Below are 20,640 nucleotides of genomic sequence, written 5' to 3' on the forward strand. Positions count from 1 at the left end.
TGAAATTCTAGCAGTTAGAAAGCTGCGGACACAGTCCGGGTGTTGTGCGGCTTCACTCTTCGCATCCTAGAAGGTAGCGCGCTCTCCGTCTCTCGGATGCGATCAAGCGGCTCTTCACGCAGAGAGCACTGTGCCGGTCACTGTGCGCTCCGGAGCTCTCTTTCTGCCGAAAGACGCCTGGCAGCGGCACTTAACTTCGGACAGCTCCGTATCTCCGTTTTCCGCATTTCTTGTCTTCTGCGGCTCAGCAAAATGCTTTTCCACTGTGTCTAGCAAGAAGAAACTGTGCCAGCACAGGATACGTCCCCGGACTTGTGTTCTCAATTCCCGAGTTTTCGGCATCTCAGAAACTAAAGGGAAGAGCAAGGTTATCTGTGGTAGGCTGGGGCAGAACTAGAAGCAAGCAGAGCAAAGTTGTCCAAGAATACCTTCCATTGGAATGCTAATGGCAATTGAAGAGGCAGGCGTGTGCTAAGCCTTGAAATTCTAGCAGTTAGAAAGCTGCGGACACAGTCCGGGTGTTGTGCGGCTTTACTCTTCGCATCCTAGAAGGTACCGCGCTCTCCGTCTCTCGGATGCGATCAAGCGGCTCTTCACGCAGAGAGCTCTGTGCCGGTCACTGTGCGCTCCGGAGCTCTCTTTCTGCCGAAAGACGCCTGGCAGCGGCACTTAACTTCGGACAGCTCCGTATCTCCGTTTTCCGCATTTCTTGTCTTCTGCGGCTCAGCAAAATGCTTTTCCACTGTGTCTAGCAAGAAGAAACTGTGCCAGCACAGGATACGTCCACGGACTTGTGTTCTCAATTCCCGAGTTCTCGGCATCTCAGAAACTAAAGGGAAGAGCAAGGTTATTTGTGGTAGGCTGGGGCAGAACTAGAAGCAAGCAGAGCAAAGTTGTCCAAGAATACCTTCCATTGGAATGCTAATGGCAATTGAAGAGGCAGGCGTGTGCTAAGCCATGATCTTCTAGCAGTTAGAAGGCTGCGGACACAGTCCAGGTGTTGTGCGGCTTCACTCTTCGCATCCTAGAAGGTGCCGCGCTCTCCCTCTCTCGGATGCGATCAAGCGGCTCTTCGCGCAGAGAGCACTGTGCCGGTCACTGTGCGCTCCGGAGCTCTCTTTCTGCCGAAAGACGCCTGGCAGAGGCACTTAACTTCGGACAGCTCCGTATCTCCGTTTTCCGCATTTCTTGTCTTCTGCGGCTCAGCAAAATGCTTTTCCACTGTGTCTAGCAAGAAGAAACTGTGCCAGCACAGGATACGTCCACGGACTTGTGTTCTCAATTCCCGAGTTCTCGGCATCTCAGAAACTAAAGGGAAGAGCAAGGTTATCTGTGGTAGGCTGGGGCAGAACTAGAAGCAAGCAGAGCAAAGTTGTCCAAGAATACCTTCCATTGAAATGCTAATGGCAATTGAAGAGGCAGGCGTGTGCTAAGCCATGATCTTCTAGCAGTTAGAAAGCTGCGGACACAGTCCGGGTGTTGTGCGGCTTCACTCTTCGCATCCTAGAAGGTGCCGCGCTCTCCGTCTCTCGGATGCGATCAAGCGGCTCTTCGCGCAGAGAGCACTGTGCCGGTCACTGTGCGCTCCGGAGCTCTCTTTCTGCCGAAAGACGCCTGGCAGCGGCACTTAACTTCGGACAGCTCCGTATCTCCGTTTTCCGCATTTCTTGTCTTCTGCGGCTCAGCAAAATGCTTTTCCACTGTGTCTAGCAAGGAGAAACTGTGCCAGCACAGGATACGTCCACGGACTTGTGTTCTCAATTCCCGAGTTCTCGGCATCTCAGAAACTAAAGGGAAGAGCAAGGTTATCTGTGGTAGGCTGGGGCAGAACTAGAAGCAAGCAGAGCAAAGTTGTCCAAGAATACCTTCCATTGGAATGCTAATGGCAATTGAAGAGGCAGGCGTGTGCTAAGCCATGATCTTCTAGCAGTTAGAAAGCTGCGGACACAGTCCGGGTGTTGTGCGGCTTCACTCTTCGCATCCTAGAAGGTAGCGCGCTCTCCGTCTCTCGGATGCGATCAAGCGGCTCTTCGCGCAGAGAGCACTGTGCCGGTCACTGTGCGCTCCGGAGCTCTCTTTCTGCCGAAAGACGCCTGGCAGAGGCACTTAACTTCGGACAGCTCCGTATCTCCGTTTTCTGCATTTCTTGTCTTCTGCGGCTCAGCAAAATGCTTTTCCACTGTGTCTAGCAAGGAGAAACTGTGCCAGCACAGGATACGTCCCCGGACTTGTGTTCTCAATTCCCGAGTTCTCGGCATCTCAGAAACTAAAGGGAAGAGCAAGGTTATCTGTGGTAGGCTGGGGCAGAACTAGAAGCAAGCAGAGCAAAGTTGTCCAAGAATACCTTCCATTGGAATGCTAATGGCAATTGAAGAGGCAGGCGTGTGCTAAGCCTTGAAATTCTAGCAGTTAGAAAGCTGCGGACACAGTCCGGGTGTTGTGCGGCTTCACTCTTCGCATCCTAGAAGGTAGCGCGCTCTCCGTCTCTCGGATGCGATCAAGCGGCTCTTCGCGCAGAGAGCACTGTGCCGGTCACTGTGCGCTCCGGAGCTCTCTTTCTGCCGAAAGACGCCTGGCAGCGGCACTTAACTTCGGACAGCTCCGTATCTCCGTTTTCCGCATTTCTTGTCTTCTGCGGCTCAGCAAAATGCTTTTCCACTGTGTCTAGCAAGAAGAAACTGTGCCAGCACAGGATACGTCCACGGACTTGTGTTCTCAATTCCCGAGTTCTCGGCATCTCAGAAACTAAAGGGAAGAGCAAGGTTATCTGTGGTAGGCTGGGGCAGAACTAGAAGCAAGCAGAGCAAAGTTGTCCAAGAATACCTTCCATTGGAATGCTAATGGCAATTGAAGAGGCAGGCGTGTGCTAAGCCTTGAAATTCTAGCAGTTAGAAAGCTTCGGACACAGTCCGGGTGTTGTGCGGCTTCACTCTTCGCATCCTGGAAGGTGCCGCGCGCTCCGTCTCTCGGATGCCATCTAGCGGGTGTTTGCGCAGAGAACGCTGTGCTGATCGCTGTTCTAAATATTTTTGTGGGTATTTGGGATGTTTTGGTTCGTTTTTGTGATGTTTTGGAAAGTTTTGTAATATTTCGGTTCCTTTCGGCGGGTTTTGAAATAATTTGCCCGGATTTTTAAATGTTTTTATTTGTTTTTATTATTTTTTGGCATGTTTTTTGTGTGTTTTGATCAGTTCTGTCTGGTTTTCTAGTATTTTGGCTTGTTTTCCGAATGTTTTGATCACTTTTGGCGGGTTCTAAAGTATTTCGTCTGGTGTTTTGATTGTTTTAATTTGTTTTGATTTGTTTTTCTTATGTTTTGGTGGGTTCTTGGAAAGGTTTGGTTCATTTTTGCGTATTTTTAATTATTTTAGCGGGTTTTTGGAATGTTTTGGTTTGCATTGATTTTCTTTCTAATGTTTTGATGGATTTTTTGAATGTTTTTTACGTCTATTGGGAATGTTGTGATCAGTTTCGGCGGGTGTATTAACATTTTGGCAGGTTTTTGGAATGTTGTGATTTGTTTTGATTTTTTTTTACAATATTTCAGCTGGTTTGGGAAATTTTGATTACTTTTGATTTGTTTTACAATATTTTGCCTGGTGTTTGGAATTTCTTGGTTTGTTTTGATTTGTTTTTATAAAGTTTTTGGAAAATTTTGATTCGTTTTGGCAGGTTTTAAAATAATTTGGCGGGCTTAAAATAATTTGGCGAGTTTTTACAATGTTTTAGCTGGTTTTGATTTGTTTTTATTATGTTTTGGCAAGCTTTTTGAAATATTTGGATCAGTTCTGGCTGGTTTTCTAGTATTTTGGCATCTCTTCAGAATGTTTTGATCCGTTTTGGCAGGTTTTAATATATTTTGGCAGGTTTTTAGAATATTTTGTTTGGTTTTCCTATGTCTTTATTATGTTTTGGAGGGCTTTTGGAATGGTTTGATTACTTTGGGCGGGTTTTTAGGATTTTTTTGGTTGGTTTTGATTTGTTTTTTTTATGTTTAGTCAGGTTTTTGGTGTGTTTGGATTAGTTTTGGTGGGCTGTATCATGTTTTAGCGGGTTTTTTGAATGTTTTGTTCACTTCTGACTAATTTTATAATATTTTGGCAGGTTTTCAGTATGTTTTGATCAGTTTTTGGGGAGTTCTAAAATATTTTGTTTAGTTTGTGGAATGTTTTTTTGTTTAGATTTGTTTTATGTTTTGGCATGTTTTTTGTATGTTTTGATCAGTTCTGGCTGGTTTTATAGTATTTTTTGTTTTCTTTTCAATATATTTTGATCAGTTTTGGAGGATTTTAAAACATTTTAGTAGGTTTTTAGAATGTTTTGGTTGGTTTTGTTTTGTTTTTTGAATGTTTTGGCCAGTTTTTTGAATGTTTTGATCACTTCTAACTGGTTTTCTAGTGTTTTGGTGTCTTTTCAGAATATTTTGATCAGTTTTGGCAGGTTCTAAAAAATTTGGCAGGTTTTTATGATGTTTTGATATGTTTTGTTTTTATTATGTTTTGGTGGGTTTTCAGACTATTTTGGTGGGGTTTTAGAATGTTTTGTATTCTCTTGTGTTGTTTTAATTGTGTTAGCAGGTTTTGGAAAATTTTGATTTGATTTGGCGGGTTTTTATTACGTTTTATCGGGTTTTCAGAAAGTTTTCATCACTTCTGTCTGGTTTTATAATATTTTGGTGGGTTTTGGAACGTTTTGATTTGTTTTTGGCAGGTTTTAAAATGTTTTGGCAGGTTTTTTGAATGTTTTGGTTGGTCTTGACTTGTTTTGACAATGTTTTGACGAGTTTTTTTGAATGTTTTGATCAGTTCTGGCTGGTTTGACAATATTTAGTCATATTTTGGAATGTTTTGGTTTGTTGATATTTGTTTTTAGTATGTTTTTGCAAGTTATTGAATGTTTTTATCACTTCTGACTGGTGTTATAATATTTTGGCATCTTTTCAGAATGTTTTGATCAGTCTTGGCCGATTCTAAACTATTTTGGTTGGTGTTTGGATATTTTGGTTGGTTTTCATTTGTTCTTATTATGTTTTGGCTGGTTTTCGGTATATTTTGGTGGGGTTTTTAGAATGTTTTGGTTGGTTTTCATTTGTTTTTAATATGGTTTGGAGGGTTTTAGAATATTTTGATTCATTTAGGCAAGTTTAAAAATATTTTGGCGGGTTTGGCCTCTTAAATTCTTGGACAACTTTTCTGTGTTTGCTGCTGGTTCTACTCCAGCTTACAGCAGATAACCCCGGTCTTCCCTTTAGGCTGAAAGATGCCGAAAAATGGGGAACTTTAAAACACAAGTCGGGGGACATATACTGTGCTGGCACAGTTTCTGCTTGCTAGGCACAGTGGAAAAGTTTTTTGCTGAGATGCAGAAGACGAGAAATGCAGAATACAGAGACACGGAGCTGTCAAAAGTTAAGGGCAGCTGCCAGGCATCTTTTGGCAGAAGGAGCGTCCCGGAGCGCACTGCAACCGGCACCGTCATCTCTGTGTGAAGAGCCGCTTCCCTTCTGTCCAGGAAACATAAAACACCATCCCTGGTTCCTGATGTCCGTTTGTAGCAGGCACTTGGCACTTAAAATCCAGCCACAGTTGCTCGGGGTGTCACCTTCTTCTCGGAGGCATCCCGCGATTTTCGGATTTTCTGCTGGGAAACAGTCACTCTGTGGCACTGGTCATTGGACACAAATGACGTCACATTTCACTGAGAAACAAAACATACCAGGCCAGGTTACTGATGTCAATTTGCAGGAGGCTCTTGGCACTGTCAACACTCACAGTTGCTGACAGTGGCACCTTGCATCCAGGAGACATCCTGAGACATTTGAAATTCCATCAGGCACAAATCCTCTCTGGGCCACTGGCCCCTGGACACAAATGTTGGCTGTTTAAGGTGGGAAATGAAGCTCGTGAGCCCAAATTCCTGATTTCAGTTTGCAGGAGGCACTTGGCGATGTCCAACTAGCCATAGTTGCTGATGGTGGCCCCTTGCATCTAAGAGGCATCCTGTGAGATTTAGAATTACAGCAGGCAGCTGGCCACTCAGTGCCACTGGCCCCTGGACACGAACGCTGTCCCTTTTCCCTGGGAAAGGAAACTCACTAGCCCAAGTTTCTGATGTCCGTTTACAGGAGGCACTTGGCACTGTCAAAACAGCCACAGTTGCCTCTGGTGTTACCTTGCGTCCGGGAGGAATCCTGCAAGTTTGGAAGTTCAGCAGCCACCAATCCTCTCTGGGCCACTGGCCAATAGCCAAAAAACGCGGGCTCTTTCACCCGGGAAATGAAACTGACCAGCCCGTTTGCAGGAGGCACTTGGCACTGTTAATCCAGCACTCGTTGCATGTCGAGACAACATGGGTCTGGGAGGCATCCTGTGAGGTTCGGAATTTCAGCAGGCCACCAGACATTCCAGGCCATATTCCCATGGACGGGGTAGCTGGCCCTTTTCCCCAGAGAAACAAAAGTCACCAGGCCAGGTTCCTGATGTCAGTTTGCAGGAGGCACTTGGCACTGTCAAACCAGCCACAGTTGCCTGTGGGGGCACCTTGCATCTCGGAGGTATCCTGATCCGTTCAGAATTTCAGCAGGCAGCCGGCCACTCTGGGCCACCGGGCACCAGACAAGAATGATGGCCTTATCCCAGAGAAACAAAAGTCACCAGGCCAGGTTCCTGATTTCAGTTTGCAGGAGGCACTTGGCACTGTCAAACTAGCCACAGTTGCCTGGGGGGCACATTTCATCTCGGCGGCATCCTGATCCGTTCAGAATTTCAGCAGGCAGCCGGCCACTCCGGGCCACAGGGCCCCGGACACGAAAGATGGATTTCCCCAGAGAAACAAAAGTCACCAGGCCAGGTTCCTGATGTCAGTTTGCAGGAGGCACTTGGCACTGTCAAACCAGCCACAGTTGCCTGTGGGGGCACCTTGCATCTGGGCGGCATCATGACCCGTGCTGAATTTCAGCAGGCATCCAGCCACCCCGCGCCACCGGGCCCTGGAGAGGAACGATGGCCTTTCCCCAGAGAAACAAAGGTCACCAGGCCAGGTTCCTGATGTCAGTTTGCAGGAGGCACTTGGCACTGTCAAACCAATCACAGTTGCCTGTGGGGGCACATTGCATCTGGGAGGTATCCTGATCCGTGCGGAATTTCAGCAGGCAGCCGGCCACTCCGGTCCACTGGGCACTGGACATCATCTATGGCCTTTCCTCAGAGAAACAAAAGTCACTAGGCCCGGTTCCTGATGTCAATTTGCAGGAGGCACTTGGCACTGTCAAACCAACTGCAGGTGCCTTTGGGGGCACCTTGCGTCTGGGAGGTATCCTCAACCGTGGAATTTCAGCAGGCAGCCGGCCACTCCGGGCCACCGGGCCCCGGACATGAACCATGGCCTTTCCCCAGAGAAACAAAAGTCACCAGGCCAGGTTCCTGATGTCAGTTTGCAGGAGGCACTTGGCACTGTCAAACCAGCCACAGTTGCCTGTGTGGGCACCTTGCATCTGGGAGGTAACCTGATCCGTTCAGAATTTCAGCAGGCATCCGACCACTCCGGGCCGCCGGGCCCTGGATAGGAACGATGTCCTTTCCCCAGAGAAACAAAAGTCACCAGGCCAGGCTGCTGATATCAGTTTGCAGGAGGCACTTGGCACTGTCAAACCAGCCACAGGTGCCTTTGGGGGCACCTTTAATCTGGGCGTCATCCTGATCCGTACGGAATTTCAGCAGGCTGCGGGGCACTCCTGGCCTACGGGTCCTGGATATGAACCATGGCCTTTCCCCAGAGAAACAAAACTCACCAGGCCTGGTTCCTGATGTCAGTTTGCAGGAGGCACTTGGCACTGTCAATCCAGCCACAGTTGGCTGTGGGGGCACCTTGCATCTGGGACGTATCCTGATCCGTGCGGAATTTCAGCAGGCAGCCGGCCACTCCGGGCCACCGGGCACTGGACATAATCTATGGCCTTTCCCCAGAGAAACAAAAGTCACCAGGCCAGGTTCCTGATGTCAGTTTGCAGGAGGCACTTGGCACTGTCAAACCAACTGCAGGTGCCTTTGGGGGCACCTTGCATCTGGGCGGCATCCTGATCCGTTCGGAATTTCAGCAGGCAACCGGCCTCTCAGGTCCAACTGGTCCAGGATATGAACCATGGCCTTTCCCCAGAGAAACAAAAGTCACCAGGCCAGGTTCCTGATGTCAGTTTGCAGGAGGCACTTGGCACTGTCAAACCAACTGCAGGTGCCTTTGGGGGCACCTTGCATCTGGGCGGCATCCTGATCCGTTCGGAATTTCAGCAGGCAACCGGCCTCTCAGGTCCAACTGGTCCAGGATATGAACCATGGCCTTTCCCCAGAGAAACAAAAGTCACCAGTCCAGGTTCCTGATGTCAGTTTGCAGGAGGCACTTGGCACTGTCAAACCAGCCACAGTTGCCTGCGGGGGCAACTTGCATCTGGGAGGTATCCTGATCCGTGCGGAATTTCAGCAGGCAGCCGGCCACTCCGGTCCACTGGGCACTGGACATCATCTATGGCCTTTCCTCAGAGAAACAAAAGTCACTAGGCCTGGTTCCTGATGTCAATTTGCAGGAGGCACTTGGCACTGTCAAACCAACCGCAGGTGCCTTTGGGGGCACCTTGCGTCTGGGAGGTATCCTCAACCGTGAGGAATTTCAGCAGGCAGCCGGCCACTCCGGGCCACCGGGCCCCGGACATGAACCATGGCCTTTCCCCAGAGAAACAAAAGTCACCAGGCCAGGTTCCTGATGTCAGTTTGCAGGAGGCACTTGGCACTGTCAAACCAGCCGCAGTTGCCTGTGTGGGCACCTTGCATCTGGGAGGTATCCTCAACCGTGAGGAATTTCAGCAGGCAGCCAGCCACTCCGGGCCACCGGGCCGCGGACATGAACCATGGCCTTTCCCCAGAGAAACAAAAGTCACCAGGCCAGGTTCCTGATGTCAGTTTGCAGGAGGCACTTGGCACTCTCAAACCAGCCACAGTTGCCTGTGGTGGTACTTTCGGTCTGGGAGGTATCGTGATCCATGCGGAATTTCAGTAGGCAGCCGGCCACTCCGGTCCACTGGGCACTGGACATCATCTATGGACTTTCCCCAGAGAAACAAAAGTCACTAGGCCCGGTTCCTGATGTCAATTTGCAGGAGGCACTTGGCACTGTCAAACCAACCGCAGGTGCCTTTGGGGGAACCTTGCGTCTGGGAGGTATCCTCAACCTTGAGGAATTTCAGCAGGCAGCCGGCCACTACAGGCCACCCGTCCCTGGAAACGTACAATGGCCTTTCCCCAGAGAAACAAAAGCACCAGGCTAGGTTCCTGATGTCAGTTTGCAGGAGGCACTTGGCACTGTCAAACCAGCCACAGTTGCCTGTTGCAGTATTTTCGATCTGGGAGGTATCCTCATCCGTTAAGAATTTCTGCAGGCTGCCGGCCACGCCGGGCCACCGGGCCCTGCACAAGAATGATGGCCCTTTCCCAGAGAAACAAAAGTCACCCCGCGCCAGGTTCCTGATGTCAGTTTGCAGGAGGCACTAGGCACTGTCAAACCAGCCACAGTTGCCTGTGGTGGTACTTTCGGTATGGGAGGTATCCTGATCCATGCGGAATTTCAGCAGTCAGCCGGCCACTGTGGGCCACCTGGCGCTGGACATGAACCATGGCCATTCCCCAGAGAAACAAAAGTCACCAGGCCAGGTTCCTGATGTCAGTTAGCAGGAGGCTCTGGGCACCGTCAAACCAACCGCAGGTGCCTGTGGGGGCGCCTTGCGTCTGGGAGGTATCCTGATCCGTTCGGAATTTCAGCAGGCAGGCAGCCACTCCGGGCCAGCGGGCCCCGGACAAGAATGATGGCCTTTCCCCAGAGAAACAAAAGTCACCAGGCCAGGTTCCTGATGTCAGTTTGCAGGAGGCACTTGGCACTGTCAAACCAGCCACAGTTGCCTGTGGGGGCACCTTCCATCTGGGAGGTATCCTGATCCATGCGGAATTTCAGAAGGCGGCCGTCCACTCTGGGCCTTCGGGTCCAGGAGAGGAATGATGGCCTTTCCCCAGAGAAACAAAAGTCACTAGGCCAGGTTCCTGATGTCAGTTTGCAGGAGGCACTTGGCACTGTCCAACCAGCCACAGTTCCCTTTTGGGGCTCCTTTCATCTGGGAGGTATCCTCAACCGTGAGGAATTTCAGCAGGCAGCCGCCAACTGCGTGCCAAAGGGCACTGGGTACGAACGATGGCCTTTCCCCAGAGAAACAAAAGTCACCAGGCCAGGTTCCTGATGTCAGTTTGCAGGAGGCACTTGGCACTGTCAAACCAGCCACAGTTGCCTGTGTGGGCACCTTGCATCTGGGAGGTATCCTGATCCGTTCAGAATTTCAGCAGGCATCCGACCACTCCGGGCCGCCGGGCCCTGGATAGGAACGATGGCCTTTCCCCAGAGAAACAAAAGTCACCAGGCCAGGTTCCTGATGTCAGTTTGCAGGAGGCACTTGGCACTGTCAAACCAGCCACAGTTGCCTGCGCGTGCACCTTGCATCTGTGCGGTATCCTCATACGTGCGGAATTTCAGCAGGCAGCCGGCCACTCAGGGCCACCGGGCACTTGACATGAACCATGTCCTTTCCCCAGAGAAACAAAAGTCAGCAGGCCAGGCTGCTGATATCAGTTTGCAGGAGGCACTTGGCACTGTCAAACCAGCCACAGGTGCCTTTGGGGGCACCTTTAATCTGGGCGTCATCCTGATCCGTACGGAATTTCAGCAGGCTGCGGGGCACTCCTGGCCTACGGGTCCTGGATATGAACCATGGCCTTTCCCCAGAGAAACAAAACTCACCAGGCCTGGTTCCTGATGTCAGTTTGCAGGAGGCACTTGGCACTGTCAATCCAGCCACAGTTGGCTGTGGGGGCACCTTGCATCTGGGACGTATCCTGATCCGTGCGGAATTTCAGCAGGCAGCCGGCCACTCCGGGCCACCGGGCACTGGACATCATCTATGGCCTTTCCCCAGAGAAACAAAAGTCACCAGGCCAGGTTCCTGATGTCAGTTTGCAGGAGGCACTTGGCACTGTCAAACCAACTGCAGGTGCCTTTGGGGGCACCTTGCATCTGGGCGGCATCCTGATCCGTTCGGAATTTCAGCAGGCAACCGGCCTCTCAGGTCCAATTGGTCCAGGATATGAACCATGGCCTTTCCCCAGAGAAACAAAAGTCACCAGTCCAGGTTCCTGATGTCAGTTTGCAGGAGGCACTTGGCACTGTCAAACCAGCCACAGTTTCCTCTGCGGCCTCCTTTCATCTGGGAGGTATCCTCAACCGTGAGGAATTTCAGCACTACGCCGGCCACTCCGGGCCAGCGGGCCCTGGACAAGAATGATGACCTTTCCCCAGAGAAACAAAAGTCACCAGGCCAGGTTCCTGATGTCGATTTGCAGGAGGCACTTGGCCCTGTCAAACCAGCCACACTTGCCTATGGTTGTGCCTTGCTTCTGGGAGATGTCTTGAGATGTTCGGAATTTTAAGAAGCACCGTGCCGCTACGGTCCACCGGAACCTGCCCAGGAACTATGGCCTTTCCCCAGAGAAACAAAAGTCACCAGGCCAGGTCCCTGATGTCCATATTCTGAAGGAACTTCGCACTGTCCAACCAGCCACAGTTGCCTCTGGTGGCACCTTGCTTCAGGCTGGTATATTGGGATGTTCGCAATTTCAGCAGGCACCAGTCCTCTCCTGGCCACCGGACCCTGGACACCAACGATGGCCTTTTCTGTGAGAAACAAAAGTCACCAGGCCAAGTTCCTGACGTCAGTTTGCAGGAGGCACTTGGCACTGTCCAACCACCCACAGGTGCCTGTGGTGGCGCCTTGATTCTGGGAGCCATCCTGAGATGTTTGGAATTTTAAGAGACACCCTGCCACGCCGGGTCACCTCAACCTGGACATGAACCATGAACTTTTTCTGACAGAAGCAAAACTCAGCATGCCATGTTCCTGATGTCAATTTGCAGGAGGCATTTGGCACTGTCCAATCCGCCACAATTGCCTATTGTGGCGCCTTGCTTCTAGGATGTATATTGAGACGTTGAGTATTTCGGCAGGCAGCCGGCCACTCCGGGCTACAGGACGTGGGACAAGAACACTGGCTTTTCCTCTGAGAAAGACAACTCACCAGGCCAGGGTCCTGATGTCAGTTTGCAGGAGGCACTTGGCACTGTCAAACCAGCCACAGTTGCCTGTGGTGGTACTTTCGGTCTGGGAGGTATCCTGATCCATGCGGAATTTCAGCAGGCGGCCGGCCACTAGGGGCCACTAGGGGCCCTGAACACGTACAATGGCCTTTCCCCAGAGAAAGAAAAGTCACCAGGCCAGGTTCCTGATGTCAGTTTGCAGGAGGCACTTGGCACTGTCAAACCAGCCACAGTTGCCTGTGGGGGCACCTTGCTTCTGGGACGTATCCTCATACGTGCGGAATTTCAGCAGGCAGCCGGCCACTCCGGGCCATCAGGCACTGGACATCATCTATGGCCTTTCCCCAGAGAAACAAAAGTCACCAGGCCAGGTTCCTGATGTCAGTTTGCAGGAGGCACTTGGCACTGTCAAACCAGCCACAGTTGCCTGTGGTGGTGTTTTCGGTCTGGGAGGTATCCTGATCGGTTCGGAATTTCAGCAGGCTGCCGGCCACGCCGGGCCACCGGGCCCCGGACAAGGATGATGGCGCTTGCCCAGAGAAACAAAAGTCACCAGGCCAGGTTCCTGATGTCAGTTTGAAGGAGGCACTTGGCACTGTCAAACCAGCCACAGGTGCCTGTGGAAGCACCTTCCATTTGGGAGGTATCCTGATCCGTGCGGAATTTCAGCAGGCAGCCGGCCACTCCGGGCATACAAGTCGAGGATATGAACCATGGCTTTTCCCCAGAGAAACAAAAGTCACCAGGCCAGGTTCCTGATGTCAGTTTGCAGGAGGCACTTGGCACTGTCAAACCAGCCACAGTCTCCTCTGGGGGCTCCTTGCGTCTGGGAGGTATCCTCAGCCGTGACGAATTTCAGCTGGCAGCTGGCCACTCCGGGCCACCCGGGCCTGGACATGAACAATGGCCTTTCCCCAGAGAAACAAAAGTCACCAGGCCAGGTTCCTGATGTCAGTTTGCAGGAGGCACTTGGCACTGTCAAACCAGCCACAGTCTCCTCTAGGGGCTCCTTGCGTCTGGGAGGTATCCTCAGCCGTGACGAATTTCAGCTGGCAGCTGGCCACTCCGGGCCACCCGGCCCTGGACATGAACCATGGCCTTTCCCCAGAGAAAGAAAAGTCACCAGGCCAGGTTCCTGATGTCAGTTTGCAGGAGGCACTTGGCACTGTCAAACCAGCCACAGTTGCCTGTGGGGGCACCTTGCATCTGGGAGGTATCCTCATCCGTGCGGAATTTCAGCAGGCAGCCGGCCACTCCGGGCCACCGGGCACTGCACATCATCTATGGCCTTTCCCCTGAGAAACAAAAGTCACCAGGCCAGGTTCCTGATGTCAGTTTGCAGGAGGCACTTGGCACTGTCAAACCAGCCACAGTTTCCTCTGCGGCCTCCTTTCATCTGGGAGGTATCCTCAACCGTGAGGAATTTCAGCAGTACGCCAGACACTCCGGGCCACCGGGCCCTGGACAAGAATGATGACCTTTCCCCAGAGAAACAAAAGTCACCAGGCCAGGTTCCTGATGTCGATTTGCAGGAGGCACTTGGCACTGTCAAACCAGCCACACTTGCCTATGGTTGTGCCTTGCTTCTGGGAGATGTCTTGAGATGTTCGGAATTTTAAGAAGCACCGTGCCGCTACGGTCCACCGGAACCTGCCCAGGAACTATGGCCTTTCCCCAGAGAAACAAAAGTCACCAGGCCAGGTCCCTGATGTCCATATTCTGAAGGAACTTCGCACTGTCCAACCAGCCACAGTTGCCTCTGGTGGCACCTTGCTTCAGGCTGGTATATTGGGATGTTCGCAATTTCAGCAGGCACCAGTCCTCTCCTGGCCACCGGACCCTGGACACCAACGATGGCCTTTTCTGTGAGAAACAAAAGTCACCAGGCCAAGTTCCTGACGTCAGTTTGCAGGAGGCACTTGGCACTGTCCAACCACCCACAGGTGCCTGTGGTGGCGCCTTGATTCTGGGAGCCATCCTGAGATGTTTGGAATTTTAAGAGACACCCTGCCACGCCGGGTCACCTCAACCTGGACATGAACCATGAACTTTTTCTGACAGAAGCAAAACTCAGCATGCCATGTTCCTGATGTCAATTTGCAGGAGGCATTTGGCACTGTCCAATCCGCCACAATTGCCTATTGTGGCGCCTTGCTTCTAGGATGTATATTGAGACGTTGAGAATTTCGGCAGGCAGCCGGCCACTCCGGGCTACAGGACGTGGGACAAGAACACTGGTTTTTCCTCTGAGAAAGACAACTCCCCAGGCCAGGGTCCTGATGTCAGTTTGCAGGAGGCACCTGGCACTGTCAAACCAGCCACAGTTGCCTGTGGTGGTACTTTTGGTCTGGGAGGTATCCTGATCCATGCGGAATTTCAGCAGGCGGCCGGCCACTAGGGGCCACCAGGCCCTGGAAACGTACAATGGCCTTTCCCCAGAGAAACAAAAGCACCAGGCCAGGTTCCTGATGTCAGTTTGCAGGAGGCACTTGGCACTGTCAATCCAGCCACTGTTGCCTGTGGTGGTGTTTTCGGTCTGGGAGGTATCCTGTTCGGTTCGGAATTTCAGCAGGCTGCCGGCCACGCCGGGCCACCGGGCCCCGGACAAGGATGATGGCGCTTGCCCAGAGAAACAAAATCACCAGGCCAGGTTCCTGATGTCAGTTTGCAGGAGGCATTTGGCACTCTCAAACCAACCGCAGGTGCCTGTGGGGGCACCTTGCATCTGGGCGGCATCCAGATCCGTTCGGAATTTCAGTAGGCAGCCTGTCTCTCCGGTCCTACGTGCCCAGTATATGAACCATGGCCTGTCCCCAGAGAAACAAAAGTCACCAGGCCAGGTTCCTGATGTCAGTTTGCAGGAGGCACTTGGCACTGTCAAACCAGCCACAGTCGCCTGTGGGGGCACCTTGCATCTGGGATGTATCCTCATACGTGCGGAATTTCAGCAGGCTGCCGGCCACTCCGGGCCATCAGGCCCTGGACACGTACATTGGCCTTTCACCAGAGAAAGAAAACTCCCCAAGCCAGGTTCCTGATGTCAGTTTGCAGGAGGCACTTGGCACTGTCAAACCAGCCACAGTTGCCTGTGGTGGTAGTTTCGGTCTGGGAGGTATCCTGATCCGTGCGGAATTTCAGCAGGCAGCCGGCCACTCCGGGCCATCAGGCCCTGGACACGTACAATGGCCTTTCCCCAGAGAAACAAAAGTCACCAGGCCAGGTTCCTGATGTCAGTTTGCAGGAGGCACTTGGCACTGTCAAACCAGCCACAGTCTCCTCTGGGGGCTCCTTGCGTCTGGGAGGTATCCTCAGCCGTGACGAATTTCAGCTGGCAGCTGGCCACTCCGGGCCACCCGGCCCTGGAAATGAACCATGGCCTTTCTCCAGAGAAAGAAGAGTCACCAGGCCAGGTTCCTGATGTCAGTTTGCAGGAGGCACTTGGCACTGTCAAACCAGCCACAGTTGCCTGTGGGGGCACCTTGCATCTGGGACGTATCCTCATCCGTGCGGAATTTCAGCAGGCAGCCGGCCACTCCGGGCCACCAGGCACTGCACATCATCTATGGCCTTTCCCCAGAGAAACAAAAGGCACCAGGTCAGGTTCCTGATGTCAGTTTGCAGGAGGCACTTGGCACTGTCAAACCAACTGCAGGTGCCTTTGGGGGCACCTTGCATCTGGGCGGCATCCTGATCCGTTCGGAATTTCAGCAGGCAGCTGGCCTCTCAGGTCCAACTGGTGCAGGATATGAACCATGGCCTTTCCCCTGAGAAACAAAAGTCACCAGGCCAGGTTCCTGATGTCAGTTTGCAGGAGGCACTTGGCACTGTCAAACCAGCCACAGTTTCCTCTGCGGCCTCCTTTCATCTGGGAGGTATCCTCAACCGTGAGGAATTTCAGCAGTACGCCGGCTACTCCGGGCCAGCGGGCCCCGGACAAGAATGATGACCTTTCCCCAGAGAAACAAAAGTCACCAGGCCAGGTTCCTGATGTCGATTTGCAGGAGGCACTTGGCCCTGTCGAACCAGCCACACTTGCCTATGGTGGTGCCTTGCTTCTGGGAGATGTCTTGAGATGTTCGGAATTTTAAGAAGCACCGTGCCGCTACGGTCCACCGGAACCTGCCCAGGAACTATGGCCTTTCCCCAGAGAAACAAAAGTCACCAGGCCAGGTCCCTGATGTCCATATTCTGAAGGAACTTCGCACTGTCCAACCAGCCACAGTTGCCTCTGGTGGCACCTTGCTTCAGGCTGGTATATTGGGATGTTCGCAATTTCAGCAGGCACCAGTCCTCTCCTGGCCACCGGACCCTGGACACCAACGATGGCCTTTTCTGTGAGAAACAAAAGTCACCAGGCCAAGTTCCTGACGTCAGTTTGCAGGAGGCACTTGGCACTGTCCAACCACCCACAGGTGCCTGTGGTGGCGCCTTGATTCTGGGAGCCATCCTGAGATGTTTGGAATTTTAAGAGACACCCTGCCACGCCGGGTCACCTCAACCTGGACATGAACCATGAACTTTTTCTGACAGAAGCAAAACTCAGCATGCCATGTTCCTGATGTCAATTTGCAGGAGGCATTTGGCACTGTCCAATCCGCGACAATTGCCTATTGTGGCGCCTTGCTTCTAGGATGTATATTGAGACGTTGAGAATTTCGGCAGGCAGCCGGCCACTCCGGGCTACAGGACGTGGGACAAGAACACTGGTTTTTCCTCTGAGAAAGACAACTCCCCAGGCCAGGGTCCTGATGTCAGTTTGCAGGAGGCACCTGGCACTGTCAAACCAGACACAGTTGCCTGTGGTGGTACTTTCGGTCTGGGAGGTATCCTGATCCATGCGGAATTTCAGCAGGCGGCCGGCCACTAGGGGCCACCAGGCCCTGGAAACGTACAATGGCCTTTCCCCAGAGAAACAAAAGCACCAGGCCAGGTTCCTGATGTCAGTTTGCAGGAGGCACTTGGCACTGTCAATCCAGCCACTGTTGCCTGTGGGGGCACCTTGCATCTGGGACGTATCCTCATACGTGCGGAATTTCAGCAGGCAGCCGGCCACTCCGGTCCACTGGGCACTGGACAAGAATGATGGCCCTTTCCCAGAGAAGCAAAAGTCACCAGGCCAGGTTCCTGATGTCAGTTTGCAGGAGGCACTAGGCACTGTCAAACCAGCCACTGTTGCCTGTGGTGGTACGTTCCGTCTGGGAGGTATCCTGATCCGTGCGGAATTTCAGCAGGCAGCCGGCCACCCCGGGCCATCAGGCACTGGAAACGTACAATGGCCTTTCCCCTGAGAAACAAAAGTCACCAGGCCAGGTTCCTGATGTCAGTTTGCAGGAGGCACTTGGCACTGTCAAACCAGCCACAGTTGCCTGTGGTGGTACTTTCACTCTGGGAGGTATCCTGATCCGTGCGCAACTTCAGCAGGCAGCCGGCCACTCCGGGCCGCGGGGTCCTGGATAGGGACGATGGCCTTTCCCCAGAGAAACAAAACTCACCAGGCCAGGTTCCTGATGTCAGTTTGCAGGAGGCACTTGGCAGTCTCAAACCAGCCACTATTGCCTGCGCGGGCACCATGCATCTGGGCGGTATCCTCATACGCGCGGAATTTTAGCAGGCAGCCGGCCACTCCGGGCCACCGGGCACTGGACATCATCTATGGCCTTTCCCCAGAGAAACAAAAGTCACCAGGCCAGGTTCTTGATGTCAGTTTGCAGGAGGCACTGGGCACTATCAAACCAACCGTAGGTGCCTGTGGGGACACCTTGCATCTGGGCGGCATCCTGATCCGTTCGGAATTTCAGCAGGCAGCCGGCCACTCCGGTCCAACTGGTCCAGGATATGAACCATGGCCTTTCCCCAGAGAAACAAAAGTCACCAGGCCAGGTTCCTGATGTCAGTTTGCAGGAGGCACTTGGCACTGTCAAACCAGCCACAGTTTCCTCTGCGGGCTCCTTGCGTCTGGGAGGTATCCTCAACCGTGAGGAATTTCACAAGGCAGCCAGCCACTCCGGGGCACCGGGCCCCGGACAAGAATGATGGCCTTTCCCTCGAGAAACAAAAGTCACCAGGCCAGGTTCCTGATGTCAGTTTGCAGGAGGCACTTGGCACTGTCAAACCAGCCACAGGTGCCTGTGGTAGTATTGTCGGTCTGGGAGGTATCCTGATCGTTTCGGAATTTCTGCAGGCTGCCGGTCACGCCGGACCACCGGGCCCCGGACAAGAATGATGGCCTTTCCCCAGAGAAACAAAAGTCACCAGGCCAGGTTCCTGATGTCAGTTTGCAGGAGGCACTTGGCACTGTCAAACCAGCCACAGTTGCCTGTGGGGGCACCTTTCATCTGGGAGGTATCCTCAACCGTGAGGAATTTCAGCAGGCTGCCGGCCACTCCGGGCCATCAGGCCCTGGACACGTACATTGGCCTTTCACCAGAGAAAGAAAACTCCCCAAGCCAGGTTCCTGATGTCAGTTTGCAGGAGGCACTTGGCACTGTCAAACCAGCCACAGTTGCCTGTGGTGGTAGTTTCGGTCTGGGAGGTATCCTGATCCGTGCGGAATTTCAGCAGGCAGCCGGCCATTCCGGGCCATCAGGCCCTGGACACGTACAATGGCCTTTCACCAGGAAACAAAAGTCACCAGGTCAGGTTCTTGATGTCAGTTTGCAGGAGGCACTTGGCACTGTCAAACCAGCCACAGTTGCCTGTGGTGGTATTTTCATTCTGGGAGGTATCCTGATCCGTGCGCAACTTCAGCAGGCAGCTGGCCACTGCGGGCCGCGGGGCCCTGGATAGGGACGGTGGCCTTTCCCCAGAGAAACAAAAGTCACCAGGCCAGGTTCCTGATGTCAGTTTGCAGGAGGCACTTGGCACTCTCAAACCAGCCACTGTTGCCTGCGCGGGCACCATGCATCTGGGATGTATCCTCATACGTGAGGAATTTCAGCAGGCAGCCGGCCACTCCGGGCCACCGGGCACTGCACATCATCTATGGCCTTTCCCCAGAGAAACGAAAGTCACCAGGCCAGGTTCCTGATGTCAGTTTGCAGGAGGCACTTGGCACTGTCAAACCAGCCACAGGTGCCTGTGGGGGCACATTGCATCTGGGCGGCATCCTGATCCATTCGGAATTTCAGCAGGGAGCCGGCCACTCCGGGCCTACAGGTCCAGGATATGAAGCATGGCCTTTCCCCAGAGAAACAAAAGTCACCAGGCCAGGTTCCTGATGTCAGTTTACAGGAGGCACTTGGCACTGTCAAACCAGCCACAGTTGCCTGTGGGGGCACCTTGCATCTGGGATGTATCCTCATACGTGCGGAATTTCAGCTGGCAGCTGGCCACTCCTTGCCACCCGGGCCTGGACATGAACAGTGGCCTTTCCCCAGAGAAACAAAAGTCACCAGGCCAGGTTCCTGATGTCAGTTTGCAGGAGGCACTTGGCACTGTCAAACCAGCCACAGTTGCCTGTGGTGGTGTTTTCGGTCTGGGAGGTATCCTGATCGGTTCGGAATTTCAGCAGGCTGCCGGCCACGCCGGGCCACCGGGCCCCGGACAAGGATGATGGCGCTTGCCCAGAGAAACAAAAGTCACCAGGCCAGGTTCCTGATGTCAGTTTGAAGGAGGCACTTGGCACTGTCAAACCAGCCACAGGTGCCTGTGGAAGCACCTTCCATTTGGGCGGTATCCTGATCCGTGCGGAATTTCAGCAGGCAGCCGGCCACTCCGGGCATACAAGTCGAGGATATGAACCATGGCTTTTCCCCAGAGAAACAAAAGTCACCAGGCCAGGTTCCTGATGTCAGTTTGCAGGAGGCACTTGGCACTGTCAAACCAGCCACAGTCTCCTCTGGGGGCTCCTTGCGTCTGGGAGGTATCCTCAGCCGTGACGAATTTCAGCTGGCAGCTGGCCACTCCGGGCCACCCGGGCCTGGACATGAACAATGGCCTTTCCCCAGAGAAACAAAAGTCACCAGGCCAGGTTCCTGATGTCAGTTTGCAGGAGGCACTTGGCACTGTCAAACCAGCCACAGTCTCCTCTGGGGGCTCCTTGCGTCTGGGAGGTATCCTCAGGCGTGACGAATTTCAGCTGGCAGCTGGCCACTCCGGGCCACCCGGCCCTGGACATGAACCATGGCCTTTCCCCAGAGAAAGAAAAGTCACCAGGCCAGGTTCCTGATGTCAGTTTGCAGGAGGCACTTGGCACTGTCAAACCAGCCACAGTTGCCTGTGGGGGCACCTTGCATCTCGGAGGTATCCTCATCCGTGCGGAATTTCAGCAGGCAGCCGGCCACTCCGGGCCACCGGGCACTGCACATCATCTATGGCCTTTCCCCTGAGAAACAAAAGTCACCAGGCCAGGTTCCTGATGTCAGTTTGCAGGAGGCACTTGGCACTGTCAAACCAGCCACAGTTTCCTCTGCGGCCTCCTTTCATCTGGGAGGTATCCTCAACCGTGAGGAATTTCAGCAC

This window comes from Passer domesticus, chromosome 4, assembly GCF_036417665.1.
Source record: "Passer domesticus isolate bPasDom1 chromosome 4, bPasDom1.hap1, whole genome shotgun sequence".
Lineage (NCBI taxonomy): Eukaryota > Metazoa > Chordata > Aves > Passeriformes > Passeridae > Passer > Passer domesticus.